The sequence below is a fragment of the Trichosurus vulpecula genome, chromosome 2, assembly GCF_011100635.1.
Source record: "Trichosurus vulpecula isolate mTriVul1 chromosome 2, mTriVul1.pri, whole genome shotgun sequence".
In the NCBI taxonomy this organism is placed as follows: Eukaryota; Metazoa; Chordata; class Mammalia; order Diprotodontia; family Phalangeridae; genus Trichosurus; species Trichosurus vulpecula.
In genome coordinates, this window is record NC_050574.1 from 54,984,873 (window position 1) to 55,012,825 (window position 27,953).

At 46.2% G+C, this 27,953-nt stretch overlaps 1 protein-coding gene across 1 annotated transcript in view; it reads right to left on the reverse strand.

The window, feature by feature from the left end:
* LOC118839196 (RAP1 GTPase activating protein) overlaps positions 1 to 24,787 on the reverse strand; it is an 85,844-nt gene extending 61,057 nt beyond the window's left edge. Inside the window, exon 1 of the mRNA XM_036746653.1 lies at positions 24,758 to 24,787. The gene's annotated coding sequence lies outside the window, so the exon portion shown is untranslated. The remainder of the gene's footprint in view (positions 1 to 24,757) is intronic.
* Between the last annotated feature and the right edge of the window lie 3,166 nt (positions 24,788 to 27,953).

A 27,953-nucleotide genomic window follows, 5' to 3' on the forward strand; every position in this document is an offset into this window, starting at 1 on the left:
GCTGGCATCTCCTCATCATGGGCAGAGAGGACAAATGTCACTGGCCTTGCTAGTGATAGGACCAGGCATGAGGAGGTGAAGGGGACCAAGGGTAGAGCTCTGGGTTTGAATTCTCCCTGCCCACTGCCTGGTTACCTGTGTGACCTTGGGCACATTGCTGAAACATTCGGGTCCTCACCTGTCAAAGGAAGGCATGGACTAAATGATCCCTAAGATTCCTTTCAGATCTAAATCCTATAATCCCATGATCCCCAGAGAGAGTTCAAGAGACAGGCTTCTGGACTCTGCTATTCAAGTAACAGTGACCTTGGACAAATCTCTTCTCTGGGCCTCAGTTCCTTCATCTGTAAAATGAAGGTGTTAAACTTGATGGTTTCTAAGCCCCTTCCAGCTTAAAACCCTGAGATTCCCCAATGTGGAGGAGTGTGGGGAGCATAGCGGCTCAGGTCCACAGACTTGGAGAGGAGGGCTGGGTGGCAGCCGATCTGGGACATCTGAGTCCCAGCACAGCCCCAGGCTGACAGCTCCCAAGCTGGGGCCACAAAACACCTATTGTGTACTCTTTTGGGCTCGGTCCCTTCCCAACCCCCCCATCCCAACACTCCTCCCCCTCATCCTCCACTTGACAGTACCCCCTATGGTGCCTGGAACCCATGAGTGGGGCCAGGCAGGCTGAGCTGGTTTTAAATTCTAAACCACAGGCAGCTCTGAGACCCTGGAAAGTTCACCTCCCCCTTCAGCAACCTCCCCCCAACCCCCACCAAGCAAAGACATCCGGCTCTGCTCCTTGGATTTCACTTCCTGCTGGGTCCCTTTAACCCCTGCATACAAGTCAAGGGTGAGGTGTCCAACCTGCCACCCCACTCCAGACCACACTGCTCTGGCTGCGTCCCCATGGAGGGTGGGGAGGGAAGGTTTACTTCTAACCTGGAATCAGGAGCTTGAGAAATAAGAAGCAGGACAATGGGGGTAGGAATTGGAGTGCCCACCCCCATCTCCTGTGCTGGCTCCAAGCCTAGGCTACCCGGATCCTAGTGGCCCGGCCAAGCAACCACCTCCTTTGCAAATAAGGAGCTGGCATGCTGGGGCGGGACATCATGGGACTGTCTGTGGTCCCTGCTGCCACCCCAGTGACTCTGGCACCAGGTGACTACATGCCAGGAGTCTCTGGCTATGGAACCATTTCAGGAGGGACCTTGACAGCTAGGTTAGGGAAAAACCAAAGAGGAAGAATAAGGAAAGAAATGGGTATGATTATGTCATCACTGGAAGGGTATTGGTCAGAGCAGGAAGGTTCTCCACGACCTGGCCCTTTTCCACCCACCTGCCTCTCCAGCACTGATGCTGAACAAATTCTGGGTATACTTACACAGGCACACGTGGCTCCCTCTCATTAGAATGTACACTCCTCGAGGGCAAGGACCATTTCTCTTTGATTTTTGTAGCCCCAGCACTTAGCACTGTGCCTGCTCCATAGTAGGTGTTCTTATTAATTGATTGGTCTTAGAGCTGGGAGGGGCCTTGGGACCTAGGAGACAGAGTCCTGCTGGGAGACTTTAAATCATGGAAGGTTAGAGCTGAGCACAATCTTGTGGTACACATGAAGACATTAAGGCCCAGACACAAGAAGGCATTTGCCCCTGTGAGTGGATTTGCAGAGCCAGACCCAAAGGCAGATCTGCTAACTCCCAGCCCCAGGTTCTATTCACCAGATCATCACCCTGCCTGGAGAAAAGCAAACTAGCAGCCATGCTGGCTGGGTTTAAATATCTGAAGGATTATTATGCAAAAGAGTTCTGCTTTTGCCCCAGACGGCCAACCTGTGGTGGCTGGAAGTTACGGGGAGACATGAGAGTTCAGTATAAGGACTTTCTAACAGCCCAGCCCTCCAAAAACAGTGTGGCCTGCTAGGGTGTGTGACCTCTCTGGGCCTTTGTTTCTTGTTCAGTGAAATGAGAGTGTCCTGGATGACTTCTAATGTCCTTTCAAACTCAAACACTCTATGATATTATAAGAAAATATATGTAAAATCCTCCAAGTACTATGCAAATGATAAGTAGGCCATTAGTCCGAAGTAAGTTTCCCATCACTGGAAGTGGCTGAGCACAGGCTGGAAAATCACCCAACAGAGGAGCCCTTCACTGAATGGGAGAATGGACCAGACAAACTGAGGTCTCCTCTCACTGAAAGATCGAATGACATCCCAGGCCCCTCTGTCTCCTGAGTCACTGAGGTTTGGGACATGGGGATGCCTGTGACTTTAGTACAGGGCTTGCGGCCTGGACTGCCCAGCAGGTGAGAGATGGAACAGGCAAATTCTCCAGGCTGGCAGGCTCATTTGAATATAGTACAGTATGGTTCAGACCCTCCCTTCCTTCCTCTCCCCTCCCCCTGCCTGGGGCTGTCCCACTCCACCCCGTGGATGCCTCCATGCCAAGCCCAGGATCACAGGGCAAGGTAGGCACGAGGCGGTCAGGGTGCCAGGCCCCTTCTCTTCCCTGGGGCTCCTAGTGACTTTGCAGACAGCCTTCTCTATTCCTGAGAGAGCTCAGCCTTCAAGGTCGGGAATCCAGCCTCCTTGGACCAGGAAGAAAGCAGGGAGACCATGTTATGAATGTCAGTGTGCCCTGACTACACGTGCTCCTGTGAGCAGGTGTGTCTCAGTGGGGCCACGTGGGACTCCGAACTGAAAGGGCTTCAGAGGCCAGCCCCTCTTTTTACTGATGTCCAGAGAAGGGAAAAGATTTGCCCAAAGACACATGTGTGGAGCATGTTTACAAAGCAGATATGAGTTCTTGTGTGTCTATATGTGAGCAGGTTGTGTGTGTGCATGTGTGGGTGTGAACAAAGGACTTTCCCTAACCTCGAGAGTGAAAACTATGTGTGTAAATCCAGCCAATGCTTAGTGAAGCCCTGCCCCCTTCCCTCCCCAGGATCCCTTAGTATACACCTATTACCTTAAGCCACTCCAGTGAGGGGGAAGGGAAATACACCTATGACTATGGAAGGAGGGTGTCTGCAGCATGTATGGAGGGCAGTGGTGGTGTATAAAACAGACAGGGGATAGAAAAGGGAAGGAGGGAGGGAAAGAGGAGAAAAGAGGGAGAGAGAGAGGGGAGGAGAAAGGGGAAGAAGAGAGGAAGGAAGGAGAGAGAGATGGGGGAGAGAGAGAGATGGAGAGGAGAGAGAAACATAGGAGAGAGACATGGGAGACAGGCAGAGAGAGAAAGATGGGAGAGAGAGAGAGAGAGAGAGAGAGAGAGAGGAATGGGGGGCAGAAGAGAGACAGAGACAGAGAGATAAACAGAGACAGAAATGGAGAGAGTTCACACGTGCCCATATCAGAAGGAGTGCTTGTGTGTACATCTTCACAGCATCATAGGCCCTCTGACTTGGACCTTCAAGGACTTCTGGTCTAATTTCATTTTTCAGATGAGTAATTTAGGCCCAGAGAGGTTGTGACTTGCACAAGATCATGCAGACAGTGAGTGGCAAAGCTGGAATTCAAACTTAGCCCCCATTCATTAACTCCATAAAATGGGCCTGTGTCTGACCAGGGGCAGGTATGAATGTGCCTGGGAGAGGCATGATGGATTTGGGCTTAGGACAGTCCAGCATTCAATCTCAGCCTCAGTTTCCTCAGCTGCAAAATGGAACTAATGACAGATGCAACTCCAACCCCACAGGTTTTTGTGACAAGCAAATGAGATAACGGATGTAAAGAGCTTTGCAAACCTTGTTACATAAATGGCAGCTATTATTACGGGAGAGAATATAAGTGTCTTTGTATGTTTAAGAGAATGTGCCTGTATCTGGAAGGGTGTGTGTGTGTGTGTGTGTGTGTGTGTGCACATTTCTGCAAATGTGCCTCTATCAGAGGGGTCTGCATGTATTCATAGTGTGGGTATGGGTATAAGCCCAGAGGGCCAGCATTTAGTTGGAAGGGGGGAGCTCCCCCACTCACTACTGGTAATTCTGACTAGGAGACAGACCTCGCTACCTTTCCTGCTTCTTCGGGATGCCTTCCAGAAAACAGAACTGGGGTTCCCCAGTGGCCAGGCTTGAGTCCCAACAGAAGTCTGTGGGTGGGAGTGGACCAGCATTAGGCCCATCCCAGTCTAGGGAGTCCTAGTGGCCTCTTGCCTGGAACAGGATGGGAGGAGGGAGATTGTAGCTAGGGAGGACTTTCTGGGCTCCAGGGGGCTGCTGTCCCTTGTCAGCTCCTAAGCTGATAGCTCTGATTGTGTTAATTACATTCATATTTGACAGGTGAGTAATGGAACAGATTGCAAGGTCAATCTCTCAATCACTTGCCCCTCCTAGGTCTCCTTCATCCTGTCCCTGCAGCCACTGAGCCTGAGAGACAAGCTCTTCCCCAGGCCTACCATCTGGCTCCCAGGCCTCCTGCTTTACCTAGGGGGATGTACGTGGCATATTGCTCTAGGACAATGGCAGGAGAGGAGATCCTAGAATTTAGAGCAGGAAATAGCTTAAGAACCCAGAATATCAGAGCTGGGAAGGCCCTTAGAACACAGGATGTCAGAGCTGGGAGGACCCTTAGAACACTGAATACCAGAGCTGGGAGGGCCCTTAGGACCCAGAATGTCAGAGCTGGGAGGGCCCTTTGAACACAGGATGCCAGAGCTGGGAGGGCCCTTAGAACCCAGAATGTCAGAGCTGGGAGGACCCTTAGAACACAGAATGTCAGAGCTGGGAAGGCCCTTAGTCTAGGTCATAGTCCAATCCCTTTATTATACAGACGAGGAAACCGAGGCAAACAGGGTTAAGTAACTTGCCCAGGGTCACCCAGCTAATAAGTGTCTGAGGCCATATTTGAACTCAGTAAAATGAGTCTTCCTGACTCCAAGCCTGGTGCTCTATACATTTTGGCTCCCCCTAGCTGAACTTTAGGAGCCAAGAAGAGAAGGGTGGCACAATGTCTCTCTCCTTCCCAACCAGGGACACGTCCCTCCCCAGGGAGCTCCATCTGAGGAATGAGATCGCCTAGAAAGTCTGTGGCCAAGGAGAACCATGAGTCCCAGCTCCCAGTCTGACTGGATGGCCAGTTGGACAGGCTGGCACCATTTCTGGAACCAGAACCTTCCTCTCCTCCCCACCTCCCCTCTAGCTCACTTCAGACTCCACACAGAATCACAGGAGACAGTGCTCAGCCCATCCCGAGGTCCAGAACTGTCAGTTACAGGCAAAGGTCAAAGGGAGACACTAGCTTGAGTACAGATGAGAGGCCTTTCCCAGTTCTGGAGCAGGTCAGGAGGTCAATGGGCAGTGGGAAGAGTCCCTGATTTAGAGACAACAGATCTGGATGCAAATTTCAGTTCTACTATCTATGTCATATCAGTTCTCTGGGCCTTAGTTTCCCCCTCCATAAAATGAGGGTTTAGGGACAGATGATTTATATTGTCCTAGTAGCTCTGACACTCTGTGCTCTAAGGGCCTTCCCAGCTCTGATATTCAGTATTCTAAGGGTCCTCCCAGCTCTGACATCCTGTGTCCTAAGGGTCCTCCCAGCTCTGACATTCTGGGTCCTAAGGGCCCTCCCAGCTCTGGTATTCAGTGTTCTAAGGGTCCTCCCAGCTCTGACATCCTGTGTCCTAAGGGCCCTCCCAGCTCTGACATTCTGGGTCCTAAGGGCCCTCCCAGCTCTGGTATTCAGTGTTCTAAGGGTCCTCCCAGCTCTGACATCCTGTGTCCTAAGGGCCCTCCCAGCTCTGACATTCTGTGTTCTAAGGGCCTTCCCAGCTCTGACATTCTGGGTCCTAAGGGCCCTACCAGTTCTCACATTCTGTGTTCTAAGGCCTCTCCCAGTTCTTGGATGAGCCACCTTGGCTCTGTGTCCCATAACTTTATGACCTCTCAATCCTCAAAGGGCATTGAGCTGGGGAAATGAAGGAGCTTCCATGGGGTGAGACAATTCCAGGACTAGATGGGGGCAGGGTGGGGTGTGCTGGATGGCAGGTCAACACTGGCAGAGAGGAAATATCCAACTCATCAGGGAACCAGGTTGTGTGAAGGCCCCCACAGAGGCAGCGGTTCCTCACCTCTGCCTCTCATCCCTTTCTCAGCTACTTTGGGCCCTTTGATTCCCAGGAGCCCAGAGTGACATCCTGAGGCGCACTCAGCCACTCCCCTTGCATTACCCCCAGGCATTTGCCCCATGGTCCCTCCACCCCACAGACATGGAAAGGTCACTCTCAAAGAGTGGTGACGTGTGCTCTTGGCACAGAAACCTTCAACGGATCCTCACTGCCACTCCATAAAATCAACTTGGCATTTTCTTAGTGGTCCCCCTCATTCTAGCGTCCCCTACCCTCCAATCCCCGCTTCATGCAGCTGGCAAAATAATCTTCCCAAGGCAGAGATCAGCCAAGACACTCCCCTGCTCCAAAGCCTTCCATTTTGCCTCTATGGTAAAATCCTGACTCCTCAGCCTGGTCCTGGAGGCTCTCCACAATTCAGCTACTGGACCAACCATATTTCACATCCTTCCTTTCACCAGAGGCGTCAAACACACAGCCCCATGAGGCTGCCGACAACACTCCTGAGTGTGGCTGAACCAGATTAAAATGTAATTGGGAAATATTGAACAAAATAAATAAAAATATAATAGAATCTCGAGGGTGTTAATACACGTTTTGCAAAGTCATTTCGCAGCCAGCGGGGATCCCTATGCTGGGCAGTTTAGTTAACACCACAGAGTTGACACCCCCGCCTTTCACAACCCCGAAGTTCTTGTCAATCTAGATGACTCTTGCTCTCTAAAATGGACACATGCCATCTCCCGCTTGGTTCATTTTCTCAAAGCCACCCCATGCTGGGAACACGCTCCTTCTTGATTTCCCTTTCTCAAAATCCTTATTTTCCTCCAGGTTTCATTCTGCTCAGCACTGGACTCTTTTACACTGCCCTCCCTGATCTCACCACCACCTCCACTATCAGCACCTTGGAGAAGACCAACTCTTATGTTTGCCTTTTTATTTTTATAATAAGCATTAAACCAACATTTGCTGGAATGCACCTTCCTCCATTTTGCAGAGGTGGAGGTCTATGCGTACGGAACGCTGCATATGCCGTCAGATTTGGTCGACGTATTCATGAGTTTTGCTAAACTGCTTCTTTCCCTCTTTTTTATTCCTTATTACAAGGAGAAAATTGCTAGATGGGGGTGGGGGGACAGGGAGGGATATATTTAGAAATGAAGGTGAGATTAAAGCAAAGATATCAATTGAAAATTTTAAAAAGAGGAAAAACCCAAATGTTTGTTGAATTCTATTGTATTTATAACCACCACCACCACCACCCCTCCACACAGACACAATTTGGTGCTACCTCAGAGAAAGAAGACATAGTAAGAAGGATGAGGGCTCTGAAGCCAATGATCCTGGGTTCGAATCCTGCTCTTTTTTTTCACCAGCTACATGATGTTAGACAAATCATTTCGATTCTCTGGGCCTCAACTGCCTTATTTATTAATTAAAAGTGTGAGCCTAGATGATCTGTGATATCTCTTCGGGTTCTAGACTCTTCTCTTTCCAACATTTCCAGACATTTATTAAGGACCTGTTGTGGGTAGAACATTTCCTTAGCACTAGAGTAATATGCATTCAGAGGAGATCTAGTCTCTCCTCTCACGGAGCTCACAGCCTAGAGGAACAGTAAGGACCATAAACAGGTAATGATGATAACGCTCAATCCTAGCCAGTGTGTTTGAAGCACTTTAAGGTTTGTAAAGAGGTTTTCTTATTTATCTCATTTGAGCCTCACAACAGCTCTATGAAGTAGGTGCTATTCTTATCCCCATTTTACTGACAAAGAAACTGAGGTTGAGAAGTCAGGTGACTTGCCTAGGGTGACCCAGCTAGTAAGTGTCAGAGGCTGGATTTGAACTCATGAAGATGAGTCTTCCTGACTCCAGATGCACTATGGCACCACCTAGCTGCCTAGATAATTATACTATAAAATATCTCAAGATAAATTTATGTATTAGAAGAGCATCTGAATTGGGGTTTGAGGGATGGGTAGGAATTCAACAGGTAAAGATGGGAGATGGGGAGAGAGGGAGTTCCAGGTATTATGTGAGCAAAGGCAAGATCGAGGAAAAGGCAGGAAACAGGGAAGGGACAGGAAAAGGAAAAAGAGAGTTGTTCAGTTTGACTGAAGCATGAGACAGAGGAGAGTTAATCAGAACCAGAAAGAGGCAGCTAGCTGGCTCCATAGTGCATAGAACTCCGGACTCTGGAGTCAGGAAGAACTGAGTTCAAATTCAGCCTCAGATACTTACTAGCTGGGTGACCCTGAGCAAGTCATTTCACTCTGCTTGCCTCAGTTTCCTCATCTGTCAAATGAGCTGGAGAAGGAAATGGCAAACCACTCCAGTATCTTTGCCAAGGAAACCCCAAATGGAGTCATGAAGAGTTGGACACAAATGAAAAATGACCAAACAACAAAAAGTCAGAATGGGAGGCAATGGATTGTATAGGGTCTTGAATGCCAGGTAAAAAAGTCTGAACTTTATGCAGGAAGAAATAGGGAGCTGAAGATTTGTGATCACATTTTGACCACAATAAAGAAAATAATTCTGCCAGTAGGTGAAGGATGGATTAGAATAGGGAGAGAGTGGAGGTAGGAAAACCTGTTAGGGGAAAAACATCTTTGCAGCAAGTTTCTCTTATAAAGTTCTCATTTCTAAGATATATAGAGAACTGAGTCAAATTTGTAAGAATAAGAGCCATTCCTCAATTGATAAATGGTCAAAGGATATAAACAAACAGTTTTCAGAGGAAGAAATTCAGGCTCTCAGTAGTCACATAAAAAACAGAGAAATAAAATTAGAACAACTCTGAGGCTCCGCCACATACCCCTCAGACTGGCAAGGCTGACAAAGAAAGAGTAAAATGGCAAATGCTGGAGACTGTGGGAAAACAGGTACAATGACGCACTGGTGGGCACTGTGGACCTGTCCAGTCATTTTGGAAAGCAATCTGGAACTTGCACCAAAAGATAGTAAACTGAGCATATACTTGGTCTATACCCCAAAGAGATCGAAGAAGGATGAAAAAGACCCATATGTACAAAAATATTTATAGCAGCCTTTTTGTATTGGCTAAGAACCAGATACCAAGGGGCTTGCCCATCGATTAAGGAATGGCTAAAGTAGTTATGGGGCATGAATGTGATGGAGTATTTTGGGGCTTTAAGAAATGATGGAAGGGGTAGTTTCAGAAAAACCTGGAAAGACTCATATGAACTGATGCACAGTGAAGTGACCAGAACCAGAAGAACAATTTATACACTAGTGATATTGTAGAGATGATCACAACTTTGAAAGACAGGAATTCTGATCATTACAGTAACTAATCATTATTCCGAAGGACTCATGAGGAAACAGACTGCCCACCTCATGACAGAGAGGGGGTAGACTAGAAAAACAGAATGCAGATTGAGACTTTTTTTTGGACATGGCCAATGTAGGAATTTGTTTCTACGTGTTTTTAACAGGGGTTTTATTTTTCTTGTTTTCTTGGTTGGGAGAAGGGGCAGAGAAGGGAAGGTGGGGAAGTAGATCTTTATTTGAAAAAACTTTTTTTAATTAAAAGAAGAAGGCTCCTACAATAGTTCAGGCAGAATCTATAGGAGGATAGTATCAGTGGCAGTGAAGAGAGTGGGTATGAGGGATGTTGGGGGGGTAGAATCCACAGAACTTAGTAATTGACTAAATCACAGACCACAGAACCTTCAAACTGAAGGGAACCTTGACTTCCTGACACATACCCTATCACACTTTCTGGACCAATCACACTGGCTTCCACAGAGTATGTTTTAAGTTCCCTTCCAGTTTGGATAGTCTAGATTCTAAGGTCCTTTCCATCTTGGATATTCTTTGTTCTAAGCTCTGACATTTTATACTCTAAGGGCCTTTCTGCCTCTGACATTCTGTGTTCTACAGACCTTCCCACCTCTGATGTTTCAAGAACTCTAGAATCTGAGATGTCAGGGAATGCAAGCTGACTGACTAAATGATCCCAAGGTTCCTACAAGGAAGGGGAGTACTGGATCCTGTAAGCCAGGACCGGACTCTAGCATACTCTGGATTATCTGTGCCCCCTCGTGGTCACATGACTGCATTGCAGCTGAAGAGGATGGAGGGTGGGGTGGGGGTAAGGGTAGCCACACCCACACTCCATCATGGCATCACTGAGAAATTACTCTTCAAACACATCTCTCTCACCCACCAATCCGACTGACTGAAACTTCACCATTAGAGATTCATTTATTTGAGTTGAGTATATCTTGAACAGTGGCTAGAACTTTGGACTATAAGTCAGGAAGATCTGAGCTTGAATTCTGCCTCAGACACTTACTAGCTGTGTGACCCTGGACAAGTACCTGACCTCTCTTACCTCTTCATCTGTAAAATGATAACAGTAGCCTCTACCTTAGGGCCGTTGTGAGGATCAAACTTAAAGAGCCATATAAACACATCTAGCCGTTCAATAAAAAGTACCAGGAAGACAGAGCACATGAAGCCACACCTTTTGGCTAGTCACACTTTAGTATGAGTTAGCTGATCCAACTATCTGTTAGATGCACCTGGGACTAAGGAGAGACACATGGCTGGAGAACTGAGCTCATCCTGGAGAGGGAATTCATGGAGACAGATGAGAGGAGGCAGTGTGGTGTACAGGGATGAACAATGTTGGGTCTTTGGATTAGGATCAGCCTACTTAAATCTGGGGAGGCTCATCACCAGGAGAGCCAATGGGGATTCCATTTGGAGTTGCGACAACTTGCAAAGACTAAGGTCAGCATCATAAGAGGCAGCATCTACACTGATGCAATCATGAATCTTTGGAGTACCAAGATGGTCATTATTAATATTATTGTTGTGATTACAATGACTATCCAAATAAGACCCCTAGGCTCCACGCAGGCCAGGGGAGAACTAGCTGGCAGAGAAAAGTATTTGGCCACACCCTTCCCCTATACACAAGGAATGCTGATCCCCAGTCTCTTCTTCCTCCCTCCCTTCCAGATGGTGGTCTGTATGCTGACATCCTGCGGTCCCATCCACCGGTTCAGGCATTGCTCTGGGAGGCTCTATGGGTAGGAGGCAACCCCCTGGCTGTGCCACATTTAAAAAGGCAGAGAGCCTGCCTGTGAAATACATAATTGAGCAGGGAGCTCAGCAGGGATGTGCCCAACTTGCTTTGCCTGGCCTTTCCAAACTGCTAATGAGCCCTGGTGTTTCCTGCTTCTTTGCTCAGATCCCCCAGGGTTAAGGTCTTCCTGAGCTAGCCTACCAAGCAAGGATCACCTGAGGACAGAGTCAACCTATCCTTTTCTACCTTACCACCCTGGGGAGGTCAGAATGTCACAGGATTTAGAGCTAGAAGGAGCCTTAGCAATCATCTGGTCCGGAGGGTCTCAAAGCATGATCTGGGGACCCCCCAAGACCATTTCATAGTCAAAACTATTTTCGTAATAATAGGAAGATGTTTTTGTTTCTAATGTGGTAAATGTCAATAGCTATAACCCATGTAAAAAAAAGCTTCTTAGGGGTGGACTTCAATAATTTTTTGAGGGGGGAAGGCAACACAATTGGAGTTAAGTGACTTGCCCAAGGTCACACAGCTAGTAAGTATGTCAAGTGTCTGAAGCTGGATTTGAACTTAGGTCCTCTTGACTCCAGGACTGGTGCTCCACTCACTGCACCACCTGGCTGCCCCTGACTTCAATAATTTTTTTAAAAAATATAACCCAGAAAGGGAAAATGATTTTTCCCAAGGTCATACAGATAGTACTAGCACAATCAAGATTTGAACTCAGGTTCTTGGTCTTCAAATATTGCTCTTCCTACCACAGTAGCAGGAGGTAAATTTAGTTCCCATAGTCAGTGTGCATCCAGACTAAGGAACAGCAGTTTTCCTGTGTAGAGGTTTTGGGAGCATTCTGAGGTTGACACATGCCTTGGCAGTCAGTCCCTCCTCAGGCGACACATATAATGTGTCTGGGGATGTGGAAAGATTGCTGGTCTACGAATCCAAAGACTTAGTCCAAGATCCATCTCTGTTACTTTTGAAATCCCTCCTACCTCCCAAGGTGTCCCACCATGGTTTTGGACTCCTCTGCTGGTTGGGAAGTTTACCTTACCTCATAACTGGCACCTATCATATCCAGTTCTGCCTTCTGGGACCAAGCTGAACAAGGCTAATCCTTCTGCCAAGTGATGGCCTTTCCCACACAGCTGTCTTGATCCCCATAAGTATCCTCTGCTTGAGGCAAAAATCCCCTGTTTCTTTAACCAGGCATCACAGGGATTTTCATCATTCTGGTTGCCCTCATTTGGACCTTCTCCAGCTAATCAGTGTCCTTACAACATCTGGCTAGAACTGTGCATGTTTTCCAGATGTATTATTAGGCCAGGGCAAAATTCAGTGGAACTTCATTAGTCACCTCCACAGGTCCTAGACCCATGCCTCTCTTAAGGCTGCCTGAGGCTGCATTAGCTTTGTTGTATTTGCCTTCTCTGGGCCAGAATTCCCTCATCTGTAAATTAAGAGATTTGATTCAATGGTCCCTGAAATTGCTTTAAGTTCTGACATTCTGTGTTCTTCGGGCCAGTTCTAACATACTATGTTCCAAGTCCCCTCCCAGTTCTGACATTCTTCATTCTAAGGGTCTTCCTAGCCCTGACATCCTGTGTTCTAAGGCCCCTCCCAGCCATGATATACCCAGCCCCCATCCCTCTCCTGAGCTCCAGGCCCACACATCCAACTGCCTATTGGATATTTCAAACTGAGTATCTCGCAGGCATTTCCAACTCAACATGTTCAAAACAGAACTCATTATTTTCACTTCTCCCCCCTAAAAAAATTCCACTCTTCCTCTGAACTTCCCTGTTTCTTCCCTGTTTCACCCAGGTTCACAACTTCTGAGTCATCTTGACTCTTCCCTGTCCCTCATCCCCACTCCCCATACGTCCAGTCAATAGCCAAGCCTTGTTGATTCTACCTTTGTATCAGCCCCCTTCTCTCCACGTACATGGCCACCACCCTACTTCAGGTCCTCATGACTGCCCCCCCCATCCCATGACTTCAACAGCCTCCTAATTGATCCTCCTACTCCAAGTCTCTCCCCTCTCCAATCCATCCTCCAAACAGCTATCAAAGTGACGTTCCTAAAGCACAAAAAGCTCCAGTGATTCCTTACTGCCTTTAGGGAAAAAAAATACAAACTCCTTTGTTGGGAATTCAAAGCCCCTCACAATCTGTCTCGGGCTACCCTTCTGGGTTTATTATCCTTTACTCCATTTTATGAACTATGTTCCAGCCAAATTGGCTTACTTACTGTTCCTCATTCCATCTCCCAACTCCACACCTTTGTATAAGCTGTCCTCCGTACCTGGGATGCCCTCTATCCTCACTGCTACCTCAGAGAACTCCTTGTTTCCTTCAAAGCATCTCAGTGCCACTGATTTCATGAGATCCTTCCTCATGTTCTCGCATTCCAGCTGCCTGCTAGATCTTTGTATTGACTTGGTGTGGAATCTGTATTTACTTACTTATGTAAGATCAAATTAGATAACATTTGGAAAGAGCTTAGCACAGTGCCTGGCACATGGTCAACACTATATAAATACTAGCTGTCGTTACTGTGATTATGTCTACTTTTCTCTCCCTACGTGAGGGCAGAGACTATTTCGTTTTTGCCAATATATCTCCAGTGCCTAGCGCAGAGCCTAGGACGTAATAAACAGCTAATAAGTGCTTGTTGGGGCAGCTAGGTTGTGCAGCGGGTAAAGCACTGGCCCTGGAGTCAGGAGGACCTAATAAACACTTGTTAACTGACTGACTGATTCTTCATCTGTCACAGAAGGATTGTGGTGATATGTGATATGGACATGTGAACATGGGAGTTTCTCTAGTATTACAAACATTCATCTGTCTTAAAACGTGAGAGAGTGAGGGAACCTTAGAATGCAGAATGTTAAAGCCAAAAGAAGCCTTGGAACATGGAGTGTCAACATCTGAAGGGACCTTAGAGAAGTCAGAATATTTGAACCTTTTTTCATTTGAAGTAACATTTGGAGTATCAGAGCTTAGATGACAATATATTAAAACAACCTGGGTCTTTAAGACATGGAATGTTGGAAGAGACAATATCAGAACTGGAAGAGATCTTAGAAATTATCTAATCCTTGTATTTGTCCTTAGAAATTATCTGACTCTTTTACAGAGGAATCCTAGAAAAAGGAAATGGCTTGTCCCACATTAAACCGTGAATTAACGGCAAAGAGTTGGCACCTTCTGCCCCCGCAGCCTGGTGCTCTAGCCTTTGAAAATGAATGTTCTGAGGTCATTTCTGTCTCTTCCACCCAATGCCCAGGGTTAGGAAAACAGCAAAAATAAATGCAGTCAATAGTTATTATTATTGATAAGAATTTTTATGCTTGGAGAAAAGGGAATGGATTAATTGTCCTCTGATGTTCCCACCTTTGATGAATATTCTGAGAAGAGTATTTGTCTGGGAGTTAGGAGACCTGGGTTCTAGCTCAATTTATATCACTAGTTCTAATGAGTGATCTTCACCTCTCTTAGCTTCAGCTTCCTAATTTGTAAAATTAAAGTTGGGACTAGATGATCTATGATCTCAGGTCTCCTCCCATTTTATGTTTTTATGTGTATGATAGCACATGGCTATGTTTTTATGTTTTTTATGTGTGTGATAGCATACAGCTATGTTTTTATGTTTTTGATAGCCAGTCATACAGTGGCTGGTGTTGCTCTCCAACGTTCTGGAAGACATGGCCCTGTGTTCACAACCTAGAGAATGGAAACCTCCTAAGCTGTAGGGCTGACTAGTGGTAGCTTCAGTGATTCTGGAAGCATAGTTGAAGCCCCAAGGGTGCTTGCAGTAGATAATGTAGGAGCATGGGTGTTCTTTTAGATCTCTTCCAGATAGAACAGTTTATGAGTGGTGTCTCCCTCCAGTGTCCTAGATATTAGACTATTCCCTGTGGGTTGATAACATCTCCACTTTGCCTAGGAATGACCTAATCCTGACCTCAGTGACCTGAGCTACTGAACTTCCAGTGGATTGTAAAGGATAAACCTGCAACCCCAGAGGATGTACTCTCACTGCCCACCTACATGATCCTTTATAAGGCACATTTATAACTATATATAAAATGAGGCATCTGTACATATCTTAAGGCAGCTAGATGGATGAGTGGATAGAATGCTGGGCCTGGAGTCAGAAAGACCAGAGTTCAAATCTAGCCTTGGACACTTCCTAATTGTGTGACCCTGGGCAAGTCACTTGACCCTGTTTGCCTCAGTTTTCTCATCTATAAAATGAGCTGGAGAAGGAATTGGCAAATCACTTCCCAGTATCTCTGCCAAGAAGACCCCAAATGGGGTCCCAAAGAATCAGACTCAAGTGAGCAACAACAGCTGGCTTAGAAGGAGCCCTCCAGTAAAACATCCCATGTATTTGTGCCTGCGCCTGTGCTGTTAAGCATTTTTGTCAGTGACTTCGTAAGCACAGAGATGACATGTTTATCAAGTCCACAGATGACACAAAGCTAAGAAGGATTCCATACCACATACAGACAGAGGACCCCAAAAGATCTTGACAGGCAAGAATAGGGATCGAAATCTAAGAAGATGGGATTAAATAAGTATAAATATAAAATATTGTGCTTGGCTTCAAAAAACCAACTTCCAAAGTAAAAAATGGGAGTCACACAAGTATAGAGTGGCAGAGCTGAAAAAGATCAAATGAGATCATATTTGGAACACACTTAGTCCAATGCCCAGCACATAGTAGGCACTATACAGATGTTAACTATTATTATTATTATTATCATTATTATTATTATTATAGATCTGGACATTATAGTGGGCTGCAAACTCAAAAGAGATAACAGAAAGCTAACTCTATGCTGTGCTGCACTGAGTGAGGCCTGGCATCCCTAACACAAGAAGTGACAGATCTGCTCCATTTTCTCCAGTTCAGACTATCCCTGGCTTCCTTTCTAGGTGCCGGACTGAACGAGGCTGCTCTAGCTTTGGAGTCCTGTGCAAATCTGACAAGCTGGAGAACATCCAGCAGAGCATGGTTAGATGGTAAAAGGTTACAAAATTATCATACCCTATGAGGATCAGCTGAAAGAACTGAGAATATTCAGCTCAAAGAAAGGACGACTTTTGGTGGTGGGAGGTACATAATAGCTGTTTTCAAGGATCTAAAGAAAGAGACATTAGCCTTGTTCTTCTTGCCACGAGAAGCAATGAAACGAAGCTGCAGAGAGGTGTTTCTGGGCTTTCTATAAGAAAAGACATTATAATAATTAGGCCTCTCCAAAAGCAGCTAGATGGTGCAGTGGATAGAAAGCCATGCCCGGAGTCAGAAAGATCTGAGTTCAAATCCAGCCTCAGACACTTACCAGCTGTGTGACTCTGAGAAAGTCACTTAATCCTGTTTGCCTCAGTTTCCTCATCTGCAGAATGAGCTGGAGAAGGAAATACCAAACCACTCCAGTTTCTTTGCCAAAAAAAAAAGCCCAAATGGGGTCACAAAGAGTTGGACACAGTTGAAATGAGTGAACAAAAGTGGAATGAGCAGGCAAAGAATGGGTTCCCTGAATGGAGGTCTTCGAGCAAAGGCTGGATGACCACTTAGGTATTTCGGTGTTGGGGGGGGGGATTTTCAATTCAGATACAGGTTCACAGGATCATAGATTTAGAGCTGGGAGGGACCTTGAAGATCATCTGGTCCAACACCTTTGTTTCACAGATGAGGAAAGCTCAGCTGAGAGAAGGGAAATGCCCAAGGTCAAAAAGAGCCAGGATCTTAGCTGGCATCCTTTGACCCCAAAGCCAAGGCTCTTTCTACTGCACCACACTGTCTCTGAGGTGACTTCCAACACACAGCATCTGTAATGCTGTGAATTTGCCTTCTTCCAGCTTTTTTTCTTGGTTTCCCTATTCCTGTGAATGGTGCCATGAGCTTCCCAGTCACTCAGGCTGGATACCATGGGATTCCCTTTGACACTTGCATCCCTCCTTCTCCTATATCCAGCAAGCTGCCAAGTCCTGCCAATGCTGCCTCCACGGGACCTTTCACCTCTACCCTTCTCCTCGACCAGATGGATTCACAAGTGAATCCTGTCAAACATTTAAAGAACAACAGATTCCAATACCATATAAACTACTTGGAAAAACAGACAAAGAAGACATTCTACCCTTCTCCTCTCTATTCCTACAGCCACCACCCCAGCCTGGGCTTCCCAGGATCTCTTACCTAGAGCATTGTAAGAGCTCCAACCTGACTTCAGGCTCTTCCTCTCCACCTCACCCTGAGTCAGCTACCAAATAATCCTCCTAATTCAGAAATCTGATCAAATCTTTCCTCTGATCAATGACCCTCAAGAATTCTTCCATTGCCTACTAAATAAAGTATAGACTCTATGAATGGGCATTCAAGGCTGTCTATGACCTGGCTTTAGCCTAAGTAAAGAGCACAGAATCTAGAGCCAGAAGATGAGTTTGGGTTCTGCTCTGCTTCTTCCTCCTTCCTTGTGTGACCTTTAGTGAATCATTTAGTATTCCTGGCCTTCAGTTCCCTCATCTATAAAATGAAGGGTTTGGACTACTGTGTGATTTCTAAATCCAGTGATCCTGGTATCCTAAGGACACCCTTTGTCACCAGTTCGACGGAATGAGCAATTTTTGGATGGGTTTCCTTCTTCTCTCTCCTGGCTCAAGGCACTGTCACCATCATCCATCCCCTGTGCCTAGATAGCATCTCTCAGCTGAGCCAAGAAAACATTGTACTCAATGACTAAAACAATGTAAATGAAGAGAATGGTAACAATACAACACAACACAACAAAACAACTGAAACTTGAACTCAAACAACTGATGGCTGAGCGTGGCCCCCCAAAGAGGCATGTGAGTGGACTTCCCTGCCTTCTTTGCAGAGGGAGGGGACACAAAATAGGAAACCAGACTTGGTTGAGGTGTGGGTTAGTTTTGTTGAACCATTTTTTTCTCAATTTTTAAATTTTTTTCTCCTAAAGAACAGTCTCTGGGAAATTTTTTAAATATTTAAGGAAATATATCATATAATATATAAAATTATACTATGTATTATCATACTAACATAATATGTAATACAAAATATTTTAAAGCATAAATAAAAATTTTCAAAGAATATGATGTCTCTATGTTTCTACCTGTTGAAAAGGCTTCCCTTCCTTTAAGACCCATCTCCTCCAGGAAGCTTTCCCTGCTCTTCCCAGCTAGAAAGGATTCTTCCTTCCCCAACTTTGTGTAACCTTGGGTAGTTTCTTTAACCCCGAGGGCTTCAGTTTCCTCCTTTGCAGAATAAAGGTGGGACAGATTGGACTACCTGGCTTCTTCTAACTCACAATCTACAATCCTATGAAGTTCTCATCTCTTTCTATTACGTTACTCACTAATCAAACACAGTCATTATGCATACACTTACTTCCTCTATGAGACTGCACATACCACCAAGACACTGGACCATTCTTCACAGTTCTATCTTTGCCACTAGTCCAGTGTCTAGAAGAGGGCCTTGCACACTTAGTAAATATTTATTTGAATTTAATACTGCCTCAATTGCTTCTTATAGAGAGGTATCAAAGGGTAGGGCAAGAACCCCAGATTCAGCATAAGAAAAATGGGGTTCAAATCCCAGCTCTGACACCGATGATTTGTGTGACCTTGGACAAGTCACTTGAGTTCTGTGCACCTCAATTTCTTTCATCTGCAAAATGAGTTTCCCTAATACTTACAGTGTAGTGTAGTATAGAGCTAACTAGCCTCAGAGTCGAGAGGATCTGGGGCCAAGTCTTTCCTTAGAACATACACTGGCTGTGTGACCTTGCCCAAGTCACTTAAATTCCCAGTGTCCCAGGCAAATCTCTAAGGCTATATAAGTTAATAAGATACTGATCTGCATTGATGGAAGTAGTTATTTTCACACGGGCATGTGGATGTGTCCCTATATACATGCTAAGCTCCTTGAGGGCAGAAAAGGATACAGCCACACATGAGCAGCTGGTCCACTTCTGAATCGCCTACAGGGTTCTGACTTTAATGTTACTATTCAGTTATTTCAGTCACGTCCAACTCTTTATGACCCCATTTGGGGTCTTCTTGGCAGAGATACTGGAGTGGTTTGCCATTTTCTTCTTTAGCTCATTTTACAGATGAGGAAACTGAGGCAAATAGGGTGAAATAACTTGCCCAGGGTCACACAGCTAGTAAGTGTCTGAGGTCAGATTTGAACTCATGAAGATGAGTCTTCCTGATTCCAAGCCCAGTGCTCTGTGGACTATGGTGCCACCTAGCTGCCTCTGACTTTAATTGGTGCTCAACAGATACCTGACTGATGACTTGGCAATGCATTAGGAGGAGAGGTCCACAAAGGGGAAGGAAATTACCCAATATGACAGAGGAAGTTCTAAGGATTATAGATCTTGGTCTGGAAAGGATTTTAGAAGTCATTGAGTCTAATCTCTTCAAATGAGGAAACTGAGGCTCAGAGGTTGAGTGACGTGTCTAGAGTCACCTGGATTGTAAAGGTCTAAAGCCAGATTCAAACCCAGGTCTTCCTCCAACTCCAAGGCCAGTTCTCTCTCCATTCCACCTCCAACCTCAGAGGTAGTCTGGCTGAAAAGCTTATGCCACCTGCCAGTGACATGAGGACTTTGGTGAAATGCCGGCTACTAGAGACCTAGCAGGGAGCAGGGAGAATGGCTTCCTCTCTGGGCTCTCTGCTCCTGACTTGGAAGATTTATTTCTCCACTGTGATTCAGCAGCCTTCTCACTCTGGGAGACCACTCCTCCCCTCAGGACCCCATCTTCTGACTGGTCAATTCCTTCATTTTACAGGAAGTTCCCAGACCACTCATGTCTACTCCTTCCTTCCTCTCTGGACTCCACTCTTGACTCTCCAGACTTCCTTCTCTCCCATGCCACCATTGGGATACCGTCTCTCCCCTCCCTTTGTTTTTTCATCTTTCTTTTATGCATTGTCTTTCCAATTAGAATGTAACCTCCTTGAGAGCAGGGACTCTGCTTTGCTTTGGTTTGTTGTTTGTTTTGGTTTTAGTTTTTTCCTTGCATTTGTGTTCCCAGCCCTTAACAGTGCCTGGCACACAGTAGGCACTTAATAAATGTTTATTGACTTAACTTGACTTGCCAGTAGAGGCCATGGGATCTTGGGAAGACCTTGAGCTGAGTGGGAAAAAGGTTTCTCAGGAATTCTGCAAGGACATCCTACCAGAGCTGAAGTGATGGCAGCAATAGCCAGGACACATTGCTCATGTGGCATCAGTGCCAGCAAAGCCAGAAAGGCACCTGCCTGCCAGGGCATCTGTTTATTGCAGATCCCCAGGAAGTGTGGAGATACCTCCCACCCCATGTGCTGGGGAAGCTCCTGGGCTGTCACCTCACTGATGCCACTAATCTCCCCTCCTCCTAGGGATGTAAACCATCTCTTCAGAGGAGTGGGAGAGGGGGGATGGAGAACAGAGAGCTGTGGGCAGGATAGGAACCATCTGATTAATGAAGATGAACTGAGAGGAGAAAAAAAAGAGAAAGTTTAGAGGCAGGAGCATGGAGGAATGGAGAGACGGAGGACAATATGGTCGAGGAGAGGGAGGTGGTGAATGATGAGAATGGGGCCTGAAGGCATGGGGAGGGAGTGGGAAGAGAAAGGGTGGGAGGAGGAGATTTCAGTGGGTCCTATGGCCTTGGCAAAGGAAGTAAAGAGGGAAGAGAGATGGGGGAGGGGAGCCTGGGAGCGAGGGGTACAGGGAGTAGAGGAGGAAAGGGACTGCATGGGAGATTGGAGACTCTAGATCGGAATGGGGGCTTAGGAAGGGGAGAGAATGCAGAAGGTGCTGGGGATGTGGTTGGGGGAAGGGTGAGGAACTAGATGGGGCACTGGGGGCTGTGGGTGTGAGGGAGGTGAGGTCTGGCACCAGGCAGAACATGAGGATTAGGGCCCAAATGGTCATTTGGAAGAGTGGCCTCCCAAAAAAGTGCCCTACTCAATGAATTACTAATCTTTTACCTTTAGAAGCCCTGAACTGCATTCTCCAGAGGACTCACACGATTGCCCAGCTGAGACAGACCTCGAAGGCCATCTAATCCAATTCATTCCTAGACAGGAATCTCTTCTACAACATCTCACACAAGCAGCCTTCAGGCTCCCTCTAGAAGTCTTCCAGGGACAGAAAAACTCGACCTCTATCAGCAGGGAGAGACAATCAGGAAGAATTGGAGGCTTACTGGGTTCGGATCATGGCTCAGACACAATTGATTACCAGCTGTGTGCCCATGGGTAAGTAGCCTCATCTCTCTGAGCCTCAGTCTCCTCAGCTTCAAAATGGAAATCACAACACCTGAACCCACAGGTATATTATGAGAAACGTACTTTACGCATTTTAAAACAAGATAGAAATGTGAATTGTGATTATGATCATTAGCCCATTTCCTTTTCGTAGAGTTCTCATTGTTAAAATGCTTTTCCTTAAGAGACCTAACTTTTGATAACTCCCAACCATCTCTCCTGGGTCTGCCTGATGGGGGCTCAACATCCTCCGAGAGCAAGTCTGTGCTCCATAGAAAATGCAGCCACCAGTCCCCACCTGGTCCTCCTGAAGCCTTTGGACTGAAAAAGAATTTTTTACCCAATGACATCAGGGCAGAAATAAAACAGGCAAAGCAAGCTAATAAGGAAGATGAGGCTGCAGCTGAAAATCCTGCCCCTGCTTCACCAAAGGCTGCTTGCCCAGAGGGAATCCCTGTTCCATTTTTCTTTGGCTCCACTTTTCTGTATCCAGGAGGATGGGCTGCAGAGGGGAGGACTCTGCTCCTCTGGGCAGCCCCTGCCACCTGTCCTTTGCACCTGTGGGGTCCTTCAGTGGAGCTTAGACCCAAAAGGCACCTTAAAGGTCATTTAGTCCAACCCTTTAATTTTATAGAAGCCAAGGTCAAAAGAGGAGAAGCAATTTGCCTAAAATCACAAGCACAGTAATTAATAGACAGGATTTTAAACCCAAAGTGTTCTGACTCCAAATCCAATATACTGTTCACTACACCATATTACAGAAACAAAATTACTGAAATTTCATTTTTGTCTCTCATAGGATTATGGAGCTGGAAGGAATATGAGAATTTAGAATGACAGGGCAGGAAGGGCTTTAGAAAACAGAACATCACAGCTGGGAGGGCCCTTAGAGTACAGGATGTCAGAGCTGGGAGGGCCCTTAGAACACAGAATGTCAGAGCTGGGAAGGCTCTGAGAATGCAGGATGTCAGAGCTGGGAGGGCCCTTAGAATCAGAGCTGGGAGGGTCCTTAGAACACAGAATGTCAGTGCTGGGGGGAGACTTTAGAACACAGGATGTCAGAGCTGGGAGGGCCCTTAGAACCCAGGATGTCAGGCCTGGGAGGGCCCTGAGAGTGAAGGATGTCAGAGCTGGGAGGGCTCTTAGAACACAGAATGTCAGTGCTGGGAGGGCCCTTAGAACACAGAATGTCAGGCCTGGGAGGGCTCTGAGAATGCAGGATGTCAGAGCTGGGAGGGCCCTTAGAACATAGGATGTCAGAGCTGGGAGGGCCCTTAGAACACAGAATATCAATGCTAGTGGGGAGGCCTTAGAACACAGGATGTCAGAGCAGGGAGGGGCCTTAGAATCAGATCTGTGAGGGTTCTTAGAACACAGAATGTCAGAGGTAGGAGGGCCCTTAGAACACAGGATGTCAGAGGTGGGAAAGCCCTTAGAATCAGAGCTGGGAGGGTTCTTAGAACACAGAATGTCAGAGCTGGGAGGAGCCTTAGAACACAGGATGTCAGGGCTGGGAGGGCACTTAGAAAAGAATATTAAAGCTAGAAACATCCTTAGAGATCACCGAGTTCAGTACAATCATTTGTCATTCTTGCATAAAACTGAAGCTCATCGTGAGGCATCCAACCCAATGACAGAACTTCTTGGGGCAAGGACCTCCAGCTCATGATAGAGCTTCCTTGAGATTGAGGGACAGCAAGTTCTAAGACAAGAGCTCACTATTTGACAAAAACTGCTGAGAAAACTGGAAAACAGTATGCAGAAACTAGGTATAGACCACTGTATACCAGATAAGGTCAAAACGTATACATGATTTAGACCAGGGCTGTCCAAAATGCAGCTGGTGGCCGCATGGGGTCCACAGTGTGATTTATGTGGCCCGCCTACAAGCATAGAAACTTACATAAATGAAGCCAAACTACTGCAGAGCTCTCGCTAAAATGGCAAATCAAAATATATTGTCCATTGTTTCATTAAAAACCTAAGGTTGGACTGCCCTGATTTAGACATAAAAGATGATACCATAAGCAAATTAGGAGAATATGGAATAGTTTACCTGTGAGATCTACAGAGAAAGGAAGAATTTATAACCAAAGATGAGATGGAGAGCATTATGTGATGTAAAATGGGTAATTTTGATTATATTAAATTAAAAAGTTTGTGCACAAAAAAAACCAATGCAACCAAGATTAGAAGGAAAGCAGAAAGATGGAAAACAATTTGTATAGCCAAATTTTCTGATAAAGGCCTCGTTTCTCAAATATATAGAAAACTGAGTCAAATTTATAATAATATAAGCCATTCCCCAATTGATAAATGGTCAAAGGATACAAACAGGCAGTTTTCAGATGAAGAAACTAATGCTATCTATAGCCCTATAAAAATGCTCTAAATCACTATTAATTACAGAAATGCAAATTAAAACAACTCTGAGGTACCACCTCACATCTATTAGATTAGCTAATATGACAGACAAGGAAAGTGATAAACGTGGAGAGAATGTGGCAAAATTGGGACACTAATACACTATTGGTGGAGTTGTGAACTGATCCAACCATTCTGGAGAGCAATTTGGAACTATGCCCAAAGGGCTATAAAACTATGTATACCCTTTAATCCAGCAATACCATTACTAGGTCTATATCCCAAAGAGAAAAAAAAGGGGGGGAAGGACCCACACGTGCAAAAATATTTGTAGCATCTCTTTTTGTGGTGACCAAGAATTGAACATTGAGGGGATGCCATCAGTTGGGGAATGGCTGAACAAGTTGTGGTAAATGAATGTAATGAAATACTACTATGCTATAAGAAATGATGAGCAGGTGGATTTCAGGAAAACCTTGAAAGACTTATATGAACTGATGCTGAGCGAAGTGAGCAGAACCAGGAGAACATTTTGCACAGTAACATCCACAACTGTGTGATGATCAACTATGTACAATTTAGTTCTTCTCAGCAATACAATGATTTAAGACAATTCCAAAGACCCATGATTTAAAATGCTATCCACCTCCAGAAAAAGAACTGACGGAGTCTGAATGCAGATTGAAGCATGCTATTTTCATTTTCTTTATTTTTTCATGGTTTTTTCCTTTTTGCTAACTGTAATTTTTTTTTTTTGCAAACTGTTTCTTCTTTCACAACATGACTAATATGGAAATAGGTTTTACATGACTGCACATATATAACCTATATCAAGTTGCTTACTGTCAGAGGGGGAGGTGAGGGAGGCAAGGAGAAAATTTGAAACTCAAAATTTTACCAAAAAAAAATGAATGTTAGGAAAAAGAGTGAAGGGCAGAGACCCCCTGAGGTTAGCCTTTGGGGCAGGCAGAGAACAGGTACTCACCACGGGTTCCGGTTGCGCACAAAGGACTTGTCCAACCTGAAACACAGCAAATATGGGAAGAGGGAAGGTGAAATTGCGGCAATCCTCCCTTCCACACATAAGACCCCCAGGGTCCCAGGAATGCCCTCTTCCCACAGTAGAGGGGGAGGGACAGGCTCAATGGCCAAAGGGTCTGGAGGAGGACAGGGCCATCTGGCCTACCTCATTTTACAGAAGAGGCCCAGAGAGGTAAAATAACCACCAAAAGCACATGCTAAAAGCTGAATTTGAACCCACCTCCTCTGTTTTCAATTCCACTAAACCATTACCAGATGTGTCCACCGGACAGACCCAACTGGGATGGAGGTCCCAGGCTCACCTCTTCCCAGAGACCCCAGTAGGGATGTACAAGGATATTGGGCTTTGTCCCTTCTAATTCCCCAGCAGCGTTTTTGAGCCTGATCAAGACTCAGAGTAGGGGACACTTCCACTTTCAAATCTGGCCGCTGTCCAGCTTCTAGGAAAGCCGAACTGGCCTTAGCTAGCTGAAGTCTCAGTTCATGCTCTCTGGCCTAGTCTGAGGCAGGGTGGGGAAGGGGGCTTCGAAAAACTCCTCTGTTGTGAAAACAAATATGCCCTCCTCTGCCAACACAGCCCCGCCTCCCAAGCCCAAAGGACAGAAGGAAGGGAAGAGGAGGGGCTGCATTCCACCTTATGAGACTGGGAGGGAGGAAGGAATGCCAGAGTCACATAATTATATGACCAGAGCACTTAGAAATGAAAAGGACCTCTGAGAGCAACTAGTCTAAGCCCCCTGGTTTGACTAAAGGGAGAAACTGAGATCTCAAGAGGGAGGTAGCTTGCCCCAGGTCACACAGAACCAGGACTCCAGCCCAAATCTCCTGACTCCCAAAACACTGTTTTTCCCACCATGCTCCTACTTCCCCTCACCCCACTCTGTGTGCTGCACTTTAAGCAAACCTGACATGTGAAAACAGAGATTTACAAAACTAGACAGACAGGAAATGGTTATTCACTTTACAAAAAAATTAACTCCAGGAGCATTTTCCTTCCTCCTTAATGATTTCCCAGAGAGAATGGAGGCAGAAAGAGAATCACTGAGTCTTAGAAAATCAGAACTGCAAGAACCCATAGAACAGAGCTGGAAGAGAGAGATGTGGTGCACACAGAATGCCAGAGCTAGAAAAGAACTCGGGAACATAGAATGTCAGAGCTAGAAAAGAACTCGGGAGCACAGAATGTCAGAGCTCGGAGAGACCACAGAAAACCCCTTCATTTTACAGATAAAAAAGTGAAGAATCTTGTTCGAGGTCACAGAGCTAATTAATGGTAAAGTTGAGGGGAGAAAAAACCCAGATGTACCAATTCCCAACAATCTTTTCCACAGCATAGGATCATAAGGATTCCCTGAGATTAACATCCAAGAGTCCTAGAGTGAGTGCGTGGTTTGGGGAGGGGAGGGGAATGCTAAGGGGGAGGCCCAGCAAAGGTCACTATACAGAAAGGACAGAAACTTAGGAGCACCCCCCCATCCTCATCAGTCCTTCCTGCCTCATGCCCACCCAACTGTTGGCATTGGGCCCACCTGTGGCATTTCTTTGTGGGGGACTTTTCCTTGCTCCAGTCACCTAGTCCTGGAGACAGGATGATGATAGTGGAGTGCCTGGGTCCCGCCTCTGCCTGGCATGGACACCCCCACCCCGATTATTCCCATTAAGGAGAGGCCCAGATGGGTATGTAGCCACCAACCTAGAACACAGGCTGAGAGGAGAGACCATGGAATAGAGCTGAAAAGCCACCCTGCCTCAGACTAGGCCAGAGTATTCTCCCTAAGGAGGGGATCACCATTCTGGCCATGTTGACCTTGGAATCATCTGACTCATCCCTCCCCCTCACCTCCCACATCCAATCAATTGTGAAGTCCTGTTAATTCCACCTCCATATTTCTCATTTATGTCCCCTTAGATCCCTCCCCTTAGATGTTCACCATTTAATCCAGGCACTTTCTCTCCCTTCTTGCCTGGTCTATCATAATAAACTCCTAATTTCTCTCCCTGCCTTCAGTCTCTCCAATTATTTTTTTTGGGGGGTGGGGAGAGAAATCAGGTTTAAATGACTTGCCCAGGGTCACACAGCTAGTAAGTGTCTGAGGCCAGATTTGAACTCAGGTCCTCTGGTGTTCTATCCACTGTGCCACCTAGATGCCAGAAGCCTCACCACTTTCTAATCCATTCTCCACACATCTTCCCAAAGCATGAGTCTAATCCAGGAGTGGGGAACCTGCAACCTTGAGGCCATATATGGCCTTCTAGGTCCTCAAGTGCAGCCCTTTGACTGAATCCAAACTGCACAGAACAAATGATTTGTTCTGCAAAACTTGGACTCAGTCAAGAGGCGGCACCCAAGGACCTAGAAGGCCACATGTGGCCTCGAGTACACAGGTTCCCCACCCCTGGTCTAAACCATTGTCACTCCAGTACTCAAAAATCATCCCTGGCTCCCCGTGGGGATGGGCATTTTAAGGCCTTCTCTGCCTGGCTCCAGCTAGGAGCCCCAGTTTGATTTCCTGCACTTCCTGACTCCCTGCCTTCTTGCCAAACAGGCCTGCAAGTTTTTCCTTTAACTCAATAATCCATTTCACACCTCTGCCCAAGGCATTCCCCCTGCCTGAAGGCACAGCGGCCTCCTCATTTCTGCTTCTCAGAATATTTCCATGGCTAAGCTCAGGTGCCAGCACCAGGGAATGACTCCCCTGATCCCCACGGTTTTCGCTGCTCTCTCCTTCCTCAAATCACAAATACAATACAAACACTAGCTGCCGCTTATGTAATACTATACTTTGCCAAGCACTTTCTGCACGCTTTCTCCCCCGTGTGCCTCCCATCAAACTCAGGGAGGGAGGTCCTGAAGGGTATTATTATTCTTATTTTCTTGTTGAAGAAAATGCGCCTGGGAAGGCTTGAGTGACTTGCCGAAGGTCACACAGCTCAGTGTGACAGGGAGGAACCCCCAAACCACAGGATCTGCTAGAAAACTGGGTCCCAGGGGCAAAACCAGGAAGCACAGGTGCTGGGATCCTCCAGACTTCTCTTTTTTTCCATCATTTGTTTTGTTTTCATTTCTGAGAAGGAGGAGAGGAGGATGACTCCTTGCCCTTCTACCAAGGATTTCATAAGCCCTGGGAACCTGGGGCAGT